General features: G+C 29.0%; 2 pseudogenes; both read left to right on the forward strand.

The window, feature by feature from the left end:
• The first annotated feature begins 1205 nt into the window (after positions 1-1205).
• On the forward strand, positions 1206-6844 carry LOC114123930 (uncharacterized; annotated as a pseudogene).
• Positions 6845-9743: 2899 nt separating this feature from the next.
• LOC126555492 (uncharacterized) lies at positions 9744-11055 on the forward strand (annotated as a pseudogene).
• Positions 11056-11293: the final 238 nt, after the last annotated feature.

Here is an 11293-nt window from a genome sequence, read left to right on the forward strand (position 1 = left end):
TAAGTCATTTAGCGTAACGTCGCCGACGACATGGCTATGTGTATTGTCGCTGTATACAAGCCTTTGTAAAAATATTATACAAATGCCATAATATGCGTTCAGCTCCAAAATTAGGATGGCCAATAACTATATATCGTAAGCCATAGTGCAAGACGATAATATGATATGATATAATAAATATCGGTACCGACAACTGTTTGCGACCTGTGCGCCATTCGCGTACAAACTATATTATTATGGTACACGTGTAAGAGCGATTGAACGTCGCTACAAGTCGTCTTTAAAACGTTTCAACCAAAGCGCCGGAATACCGGTTCACTCTGCGTCCGTATAAACATATTATAATATTATATAATATTAGTACCGGCATAGTTATCAATAATATGCTGTAGAACGGTACGAATTTCAACGCGCATAAAATATTATGACGCGTTCGAACGACAAACACGTGAAAACAGTACGTTCACCTGCACGTATAGACGGTAACGAAATTATGGAGTTCGCTTGTAGGGCACAACAATCGCGTATTTCAAAAACGTCTGGCGAATCGACCACGAGGTGTTGTCCGACAATATCGAACAAAAAAGTAGACCCGACGGAACGCGGCGTACGCACGTCAGCGACGTCGGACAAAACGCACAGGCGCACCGTGATGACGGGCTATGGCTTCGAGCAGCGGTCGTCGCAGTAATATGGCGGAGGAGCTACAGTGTCGTCGCGCGGAGAGATTTTGTACTGTTTGGGAAACAAACCTGTGCATAGCAGCTGACGACGCCGGCAGCAGCCGCGACGAACAACGTCACACGAGTGGCTCCGACGGTATGACCGAACGGCAGTGTTGCCAGGTCTGGTGATTTATCACCAGATATGGTGATTTTTAAAATAGTCTGGTGACTGGTGAAAAACTTTGTACAATATAAAAAAAACTGGTGATTTATATTGATTCATATAAATTTATTTTAAATTATTTTAATTTATTAATTTTTCAGTAGGAAATATAGCATTTTTTAAAAAAAATAATGAATAATGTTTCACAAGTCCTACAGTTAAATTGTCTCAAAATCGAAACGAATGTATCCCGATGTTTGAATACTGAATAATTACCATTTTATTTATAGACATTATTATTATTGTTATTGTTGTTATTGTGTTGTTGATATGTTATAATTAACTTATTATCAGTTATTAACTTTTAGATGTTTATATAATGCTATAATTGTAAATACTAAATTATTATTATTCATTTATTCATTTTACACCATAGAATATTCACTTTTCAATTTTCAGTTTCCACTCTCCAGTTCAGACAGCCAGTCTCTAGTCGCTGTTTATAGTCTTTTACTGCTTTTGCATTGGACTAGCTAATAGCTAAATTATTCTCATAATAGTACTATAATATTTTTTTTGTTTACCTTATTGTTTTCGTGATGGAAAAAAAAAATAAAATTTCATCATATTTTAGTATTTCCTCTAGTTCTACTGATACTTTAAACAAAAAAGTAAGTATGAAATATAAATTTATTTACAATATGTTACGGTAAAATTGCACATTAGCGACTTTTTTCGAAAAAGGTCCTAAAGAAAAAGTAACATCATGAAAATGATTGGTGGAAGTTACACACTCTAATATTTGTATTATAATACTCTTAGGTTAATGTTACCAGTTCAACTTCAACAATTGATCAAAGTTTTGATGAATCTATTGATTCTCTGGATACATTGCCTACAGCAGCAAACAAAAATGACAAGGTGGCAAGTGAAGACAAGACAAATGAAAATATTAGGTAATACATTATAAACCATTATGTCCTAATGTCTCATTTAAGTAAATAGGTAGGACACTTCATTCTATCAGAACTAAATTATATGCTTAACAACTACTTTGTTTAAACAAAAATAACAGAAAAATGTGTTTTGTTGTAAATCTCATTAAAAGTTACTTTTTTTTACTAATAGTCACATTCTTTTAAATTGATTCTTTAAAGTCACTATTTCACCTTTTTTACGGTATCATAAATATAAATATGCTGGCTGTTATGTTATTTATGTTATGTTTATGTTATTCAAAAATATTGATATTTAACAAAATTTAAAACATTCATTACACGAATGGATAATAATAATGATCAATTGTTTAAAAACTATTTTCACAACTTAACTTATTTTTATGTAAAATTACAATAGTTAATTTGTGCAATATTAACTTGTTAGAAACTTATTATTTAAATTATTTTTCATTACCTAATTATAGCTAATATTTATTTAGATTTAAAGCTGTATCAGATACTGATGAGTATAATACTGATGATGAAAAAAAAAGATCAGGTCAAAGTTATAAGAAAAAAAAATTCAACTATGCTCACAAATATCAAACCTCTTGGGAAAAAGATAAAGATTTTAGTGGATGGATTCAAAAAAGTGCTAAAGGATCTACCTACTTCCATTGCAAAGCATGCAGGGCAGACTATATAGGAGGGATAGCAGCTTTGAAAAAACACTCATATTCCAAAAAACACAACAATAATATTACAGCTGCTCGGGTGCCCTCAGTATATGACATGGCAAGTATAAAAAATAATGAAATTATTGAAAAAGATGTGAAAACTGCAGAAATTAGAATTGCATCCTTCATAGCCGAACACAATATAGCAATTAATTCTTCTGATCATCTTGTTCAATTAATAAAATCTTTACCCCTAAATAATGACAGTCAAAAAAAAATTCAATGCAATAGAACTAAAGCCACTAGTATGATAAATAATGTAATAGGTGAAACAGATGCTCAAACAATCATACATTTAATGAAAAATAATAGATTTTCACTACTAGTTGATGAGTCCACCGATGTAGGCACTATTAAACAGCTTGACATGGTTGTTAGAATTATGATTGACTGGGATATTAAGGACTTATTTGTAACATTAATTCCTTTAGAAGATGCTACAGCTAAAAATATTCATCGTGTAATAAAACAATTTTTTGATAACCATAAAATACCATACACAAAGAATTGTATCGGATTTGCTGCAGACGGTGCTAATGCAATGATGGGTAGGAATAATTCATTAAAAACCCATTTATTGAAAGATATACCACATTTGTTTACAATGAAATGTATTTGCCATTCATTGGCATTGTGTGCAAATTATGCTTGTTGTAAACTACCAGAAAACATTGAAAAAGTTACTCGTGATGTATTCAATTACATGCATCAAAGTTTCAAGCGCCAAAAAGAGTTTCAATCGTTCCAAACATTTTATGAGTTGAAACCTCATAAGCTTCTACAACCATCCCAGACAAGATGGCTGGCTTTAGTTATGGTGGTCAATAGACTTTTGGAGCAGTATGGTGCCTTAGAAGCTTATTTTCGATTGCAGTCTTTTGAATCCGATGCACTGACTAAATCATTAACCAAAGATATTTACAACCAGTTGAATAATCCAATCACAAAATTATATTTAGAATTCCTTCAGTTTATTCTTCCAACTATTACTAATTTAAATCTTGAGTTTCAATCTGAGTCTCCTAAAATATTTACCCTTTATTGCAGAATGGCTGATGCTTACCGATTTATTTTAAATTGTTATATTAAACCATCAGTGCTATCTAATATGGATATTTCCACTTTACAATACAGAAATCCAGATAACTATGTATCAAATGACTTACTGTACTTGGGTCCAAAAGTAGCAATATCACTTGGAAAGCAAACTTTAAATCAGGATGATCTGATAACATTTAAAATGAATTGCTTGAATTTTTATATTGAGTTAGCTAGACAGTTTTATTTAAGATTTCCTTTTAATAGTAATGAAGTTTTAACTTTAAAATATTTATCATTTCTCAATCCAAAAGAAATAGCTAATGTTGAATCACTTGGACCTGCAGCTGAAAACTTTATTACATTTGTTAGTGATATAAATGAATTGGATAGAGAATGGAGAATGTTTAAAGCAAAGGATTTTGGAGATTTTAATAACTGTAATGTTATTGAGTTTTGGAAGGATAATTTATCTACTGTTAGAGGTGATGGCTATTTATTGTATCCACAGTTGTCAGAATTTGTATCATTATGTTTCATATTGCCTCACAGTAGTGCCTGTGTAGAAAGAGTATTTAGCCAAATAAATCTGAACAAGACTAAAACTAGAAATCGTTTGTCAACCGAAACTCTTTGTGGAATCCTTCATTCCAAACAGTTGATTAAAAATGAAAATAAAAATTGTTTTGATTATAATATATCCAAAGATTTATTAAATAAACATAACAATTCTATGTATAAAACAAAATGAATTGCCTGTATAATTATTTAAGTATGTTTTTTTTATGATAATAACATAGTTAGATGAAGTGTTTATGAAATTTTTAATTGTTTATAATATTATTATTCGTTTTAACTTGGAACTTATTTTGTTGTTTTACACTTGTTAAAAAGCTACAACTAAGTATTTAAATATTTTGTTTATTTTATAATAATTTTATGTTTGTTTAAATCTATAACAAATGTTTTGAGTTTGTTGATTATTTTTAAAAAAATACCTATTTAAAATGTTAAGTTTTCTAATATTTTTTTTTTATGTTAAATTTCAGATAGTTAATTGTATAACTTGTTGTTTTTAAAATAAAGCTTGACAAATTAAACATTTTATACATTTTGTTGTTATTTTATAATACGTGTTGATTGTTGGGTGTATTGTGTATTTATAGTTCTATTTTAACAAATTTAAAATAAAATTTCATACTTCTATATACTTTACTTTATTTGAAGTAAGATAATTAATAATTCTAAAGGTATGATAAAAAATGAAACTTTTATTATCTATAGATAAGAAGACACGTATTTCTTCTTCAATTAAATGTGCTGTATAATCTTGTATCATACTATAGGTACTTGTGATAAAAAGAATATTAAAGACTATATTATTTGTTGAAACTTTTTGTTACTAATTACTATTATATTTAATATTTTGTTTTTTTCGGACCATTGAGGACACTGGACAAGTTTAGTTGATTTAAACTGTAAATCTAATAACCTTAGATCATATTATACTAATACTATACTATTATTTCGTGGTTTTATACCATTATTAATTTTATCAAGTTTTATTATGGTGTTATCACTGAATAATGTATTGTGTTCAATATTGTATAATAATTATCTACAGGAGATGATACGTTAAGAGTTTACCGATTACGACACGAAAATTTTTTCATACGAATATTGTTAAAATAAATAAATGATTACAGATCAGCGAAGACCGAGCGAAGCGAGGTCTGAGTAATTTAAAAAAAAACCTGGGTAAAAATCGAATGAAATCGAAACTTTTAAAAAATAAAATAGAAACATTTGCAAATTTGACCTGGCAACACTGCCGAACGGCGAACACTCGATCATGAGGGCAAACGGGAGAATCAAAATAATATGACTTATAATATTACTGTAATTGATAATATTGCATTACTGTTTATATTTGTAATGATATTCGCGTTATTACGCCACTCAGCTTCATAATTTAATATCATCATAATATTGTCGACTACTAAAATACTAATATGTAACAAACAACTACCTATATAAACATATATAAATTATTAAGCTAATAATTCCGTTGCAAGTAGAATGATAACCCGATATAAGTATTTGGACATGTATCTGTCATTCCTGGCACCTTTGCGCCAGTGAGACATGTAAAATCCTTCCAACACGATGCGAAGATTTAGGACGCCAGGTATACTCTTTCTTTTCTATGAGTTCCAAACGTAGTGCACAATTTGTGGAGTTTCAGGAATTTTGTTCAACACCAATTCATCAGTCGTTATACCCTAGTCAGACTAGATGGCTCTCATTGCACATGGTAGTTTCTAGGCTACTAGAACAATGGGACCCATTAATATTATATTTTAGGGATAAACTTAAGTAAAGGCTTATAACTATAGAAAATGTTTATAATTCATTGAATGATGCCTTAATTAAATTAATTCATATGTTTTTAGATTTTGTGTTACCAAAATTTACATCACTCAATTCTATTTTTCAAAGTTCAAGTATAGTTATCACACAGTTACATGATAAAATAGTTGGCACTTTCCAAGAATTTTTAATATGTTTTATGGATCCAAATTATGTCAATAAAACCATTATTAATAAAATAAATCCAGAAAATTCTCAACATTACTTACCATTTACTCAGATTTACCTTGGCATTAAAATAATGAAAGAAGTTCAAAAGTCTAAAATTGCTAATAATAAAACAATGTTAGATGATTTCTATTCAAGAGCACAACCACTTCTTGAAATTGCTTGCATGCAACTAAAAAAAAAAATACAATTTTAATAATCCACTGATGCCAGCTATTAAGTTGATGGGCCCTAAAATTGCATTGTCCATTGAAATCAGAAAAGAAAATAGTTCAATATTTTTTCTTTTAAATTTATTGCCTAGGTTGATTAAATTAAATGACGATTTAATGCAATGTACTGACGATGAATGGAGACGGTTGCCCCATTTTAATATTATTTAGATCAATCAGATATTTTTTGGTATAACTTATCAAAACTACAACTAGGCAATAAAGAATTTCCATTCATAAACCTTTCAAATTTTGCTCCTGATGTATTTGTACTTCCTCATTCTAATGCCGATTGTAAGCGCGTTTTTAGTAAGGTGAATTTAATAAAAGTAAAAACTAGAAATAAATTAAATACAGACACAATTCAGGATGCTTGTTTGCATCTCAAGAGATGAAAATTAAAAATAACAATTGTCCCCAAAAAATGATCGACTTAATGAACACTAATAATTTGTACAACAAAAATCATAATGATGAATTTAGTTTTAAATAAATTTAATATTTAATAATAATTTCTGATATATGTAGCCATGTAGGTACATGTTTATTTTATTATAATTAACAATAAATATTATGTTTTTGTTTCGGTAGAAAGGACTTTTTGTATTTTAATATGTTAAGTTTATATTGTTATTATTAATTATATATTTATATGAAATAAAAAGTTACAATAACATGTTGTTCAATTAAAATGAGGATTCAATTTGTTGTTTTTAAATTAATGTTTAATTATGGATTTTTGATTCCAATAGTACTCAAGTCTCATTAGTCGTAGAAACATGATTTTGTACCAAATTAAACGTGAGAAGTTGTACTAAAAACTGTTGGAACAAATTTTTGAAAATTTGTTTTCAAACCGATTTTATTTATATTGAAATTTGTTAAAATTTTTAAATTTTTAAAAAATTATATAAAATCAGCACAAATTGAGATATCAAAATTCTGTTCCAAGAATTTTTAGTACAACTTCTCACGTTTAAATTTGGTACCAAAATCATGTTTCTATGACTAATGACTTGAGTACTATTGGAATCAAAAAACCATGTTTGTTGTAAAAAAATTATGATTTTACGGCCGTCGTGTGCTGCTATCGAAACTACAGCGGCACTGTCCTAAAACTGTACTCATTCCCCCACACTTCGCGCATATGCAGCGCTACCTCACAAGATCGAAACCGGTTATCTAGCCGCGCGCGTTTTATAAACGGGGCAATACAGTTCTCCTACACATTGATAAGAAACTACTTGGGGGAATTTAAAATTTTCAATAATACCAACTGTCTTTTTTCAGAAAATTGAAATCAAAGAATTTAGTGTTATATAACCATACACACTGCACATATTATAATACAATTTAAAATTAAATCTAGATTATTTTTATATTGTAATTTGTAAACAAGTTATTTTCTGACTATTTAGATAATTTTGAAGATAATAATATTATCTAGGTGACTGGGTCAGTGACGGCACTGATTACGATTTGTAGATTGAAGAATAAAATTATAAAATTATAAGTATTAATATAATACTAATATTATGCGATGTATAAAAATTAAAAAATAATGATATACACGTAAACCAAATAGGTAGTCAATAAAAGAAGTCAATAATTTTCAAAAATAACACACGTAAAATTAAATAACTATTTAACCAATGAGTCAAGACTATAGTTCCGTCCAGTGGCGTATTTACGGAGGGGGGGTCCATGGGGTCCAGATCCTCCTTGGCTCCATAAATACGTATAAAGTCAAATTTACCTATATAATATATATATTTTTGTGCAATTATAAGTTGTAACTTGTAACCATATGAAATACTATTTTTTACGTACCAAATCGGGGGAAAAAATGTTATCATAAATTGCTATGCTTGGTTGACACATTTCGCCAGTTGGAAATAGGGTTTGAATGTTTATTTAGTTCAACATTTACTGATGTAGAAAAATATTATTTGAGAATTTGGTTGAGTTTTATTTACCACCAGTGGAAAATGATAATGCTATGTTGAAATTAAAAATAGCCAGTCAAGACATAAACTTCAAAAGTGGGTTAGAAGCACTTCTGAGCTGCCCAAAGAATGACTTTTCTGAATTAGTTTTTCAGTAGACACAAAAAACACATTTTCAATGATTTACTCATTACTCCCACTAAAATGTAATTTGAAAACATTTTTATTTATGTAATTTGCATTAAACAATTTTTAAAACATTAAAATTCAATGTTTTTTGAATATTTAGTATTTTACATAAGATACCTACGCTTTATTTGACACTGATATAGTTCCTTTAGGGGAACCTTAAGGTTATGTTAAAGGGGCCCTTAAGCTCCGGGTGCCCATGGGCCTCTGCAAAACTTAAGAAGGCTCTGGTCAAGTTATACCATTGGTTATACATTAGCCCACTCTTACAAAGTTACAAAGTATAATCAAATGTTGCAAACAATAAAATTATAAATTAAAATGTATTATATAAAATAAAGCTATAAAATATTTATATAAAACCGTTCGTCATCATCTCGTTATTTATTTCGTTATATAAATTAATAATCAGATCAAAATAAACAATCAAAAATTATATCTATCAGTAAAAGAGAGTGCTAATCTTTATTAGCATTAAGTCACGATAGTAAAGATATAAATTGGGTAGAAGAACGTATACAACAAGCGTGTCGTAATTGCAGTTAGACTGCGATCTACGGTGAAGCGCATACGACTTAGCATACCTAGCTTTAATTTCTCATTATGGACCACAATTACGCAGCTAATGACCCGGAAGTCGAAATTGATGGTAAGTTATAAATATTTTTAAATAAGAATATTTTTTTTGTGATTGTGAAATGTAGCTTTGTAAGTACATAATTTTAATTATTGTAACAACAAATCGAATTATGATTTATGATTTATTTTACCTTTTTTTTATTTTTTCCTTTTTAAGTTCATTTTTCGGTATTTTAATTTAATCCGGCAATTAATATATTTGAAAACTTTTTTTTGTTTTACACAATTATAGTTGTGCCTATTATGAAATATAATATATCAACTATCATTATTAATTTTCAGATCACGATGAAACGTAAATATTTTACAACAGGAAGCTATATCGACTTATTCAACATTGCCGGTGTTCAACTTAAATCTTTAGTTTATGTAGATAATTTAGGCTATAGATATTACAAAAATAATAGCAGGAACAATAAAATGTAAGTGCAGCAATATGTCAGAAATAAAGATTTTATTATCTGTTATATTTTTAAATATTTAGTACTTGGTATGTGAAAACCAAAAAATAGAGCTGAATTTTGTCCAACTACAGCAATTATATGTGCGGACATGAATGAGAATTGGATAAGGACTAATCTAAACCATAACCATAATCCACCAGTAGTTGATATTCCAATGGTCCATTTAAGGAGAAGTATCGGAATGGCAGGAATATAGTTCTGGAAGAATATCAAACTCGATACGAAATATTTATAACAATGAAATAATTGCGTAAGTTAGATTTCGTTGGTATATGTAACTTTTTTTATAGAAAATATAGTCATATTTTTAAATGTTATAGAAACCCAATGGTGCAAGAAATTATACATTTCTCCAATCTCAAGTAAGTGTTAAAATAATGCGTCAAAGTCGTCGTCCACCAAATCCAGACACTATGAAGAGTTGGCAATTATTTTAAATAATACGGCATATGCATCAACCCTGCAACATCCACCTTCAAGTAGTAGGATAGGACTAATTATATCTTTTAAAGAAAATATTTTAAAATTTTATTAAATCAATTATATGTGTTTAGGTTTTATCAACAACTATTTGAAGCTGAGGGAGAAACTGTTGGGATAGTATTTTTTAATTTTGATGCCATTGAAAGTATAAAAATGAGCTTCAATCTGTTAAAATTGCAGGAATTGATGGAACCTTTAAAACGGTACCAAAACGTAATCCTCAGTTTAATAATGGTTGCCTACTTACCTTTCCTGTTTTTAAAAATGTTGTAAGTTAATACTAAGTATTTTAATACTAAGTTGTTTTGTTCTTTTAATACATAGTTTAAGTTAATTATTTTAAATTTTTGTTTAGACTTTTCCAATGGTGTATGCTCTGACATCAAAAATGACACAAGAACAATATGAATCGTTCTTCCAAATTGTTTATAGAGTTTTACCTTGAATTATGCTCAACTGACTATAATTACAGATTACGAAAGAGCCTTAATGAATGCTGTGAGAAACGTTTTTAACGAAAGCAATCTGCAAGGATGCTGGTTTCACTACTGTCAAGTAAGAAATACGCTAATAAATTCCAAATTGTCAGTTCTTATGCCTTCTGAATTTATAATAAATGTATTATTGTATTTATATTTAAATATATTTTATGTATGTATTTTTTTTATATACAGGCTGTTATTCGATACTGCCGAGAACTTTAAATAGTGTTTTCATTTATTTCAGAATAGTCCAGAGGCTCATCGAGTATTGAGAATGGTAATTTAATAAGTTATCTAGATAGGTACTCATTTTAGACTTTATTATTTGTATTATTTTTAAGGTATTGGCTTTACCACATCTCCCAGCAGAAATACAGCCCGAGTGTCAATTTACTATTGTTAAGAACCCTTGCACATACTTTAGATTAGTAAGCATATTAAACAATAATATAGTAGTGTAAGCATTATGTAAGCATTTTTGTAAGCGACTGCGTCGCAAAGACAAAAACGTGGAATAAGCAGAGTCAGTCGTGAAGTAGTAACCGATTCATACAATACTGTGTTGTCTGAAATATTCTTATATTAAAATAATTAATAAAATATTTTCTTTAAGTTTAAACAGATTTTGTAAAGTGTTTGAATTACAACCCGTAAGTGAACGAACTCTTTTACAACAAATATATCTTTCGGACTTAACTGAAAGAGTATATAACAACTGGTGGCAGCGGTACCCTTTCGG

Source organism: Aphis gossypii, unplaced genomic scaffold (assembly GCF_020184175.1).
Source record: "Aphis gossypii isolate Hap1 unplaced genomic scaffold, ASM2018417v2 Contig00879, whole genome shotgun sequence".
Lineage (NCBI taxonomy): Eukaryota > Metazoa > Arthropoda > Insecta > Hemiptera > Aphididae > Aphis > Aphis gossypii.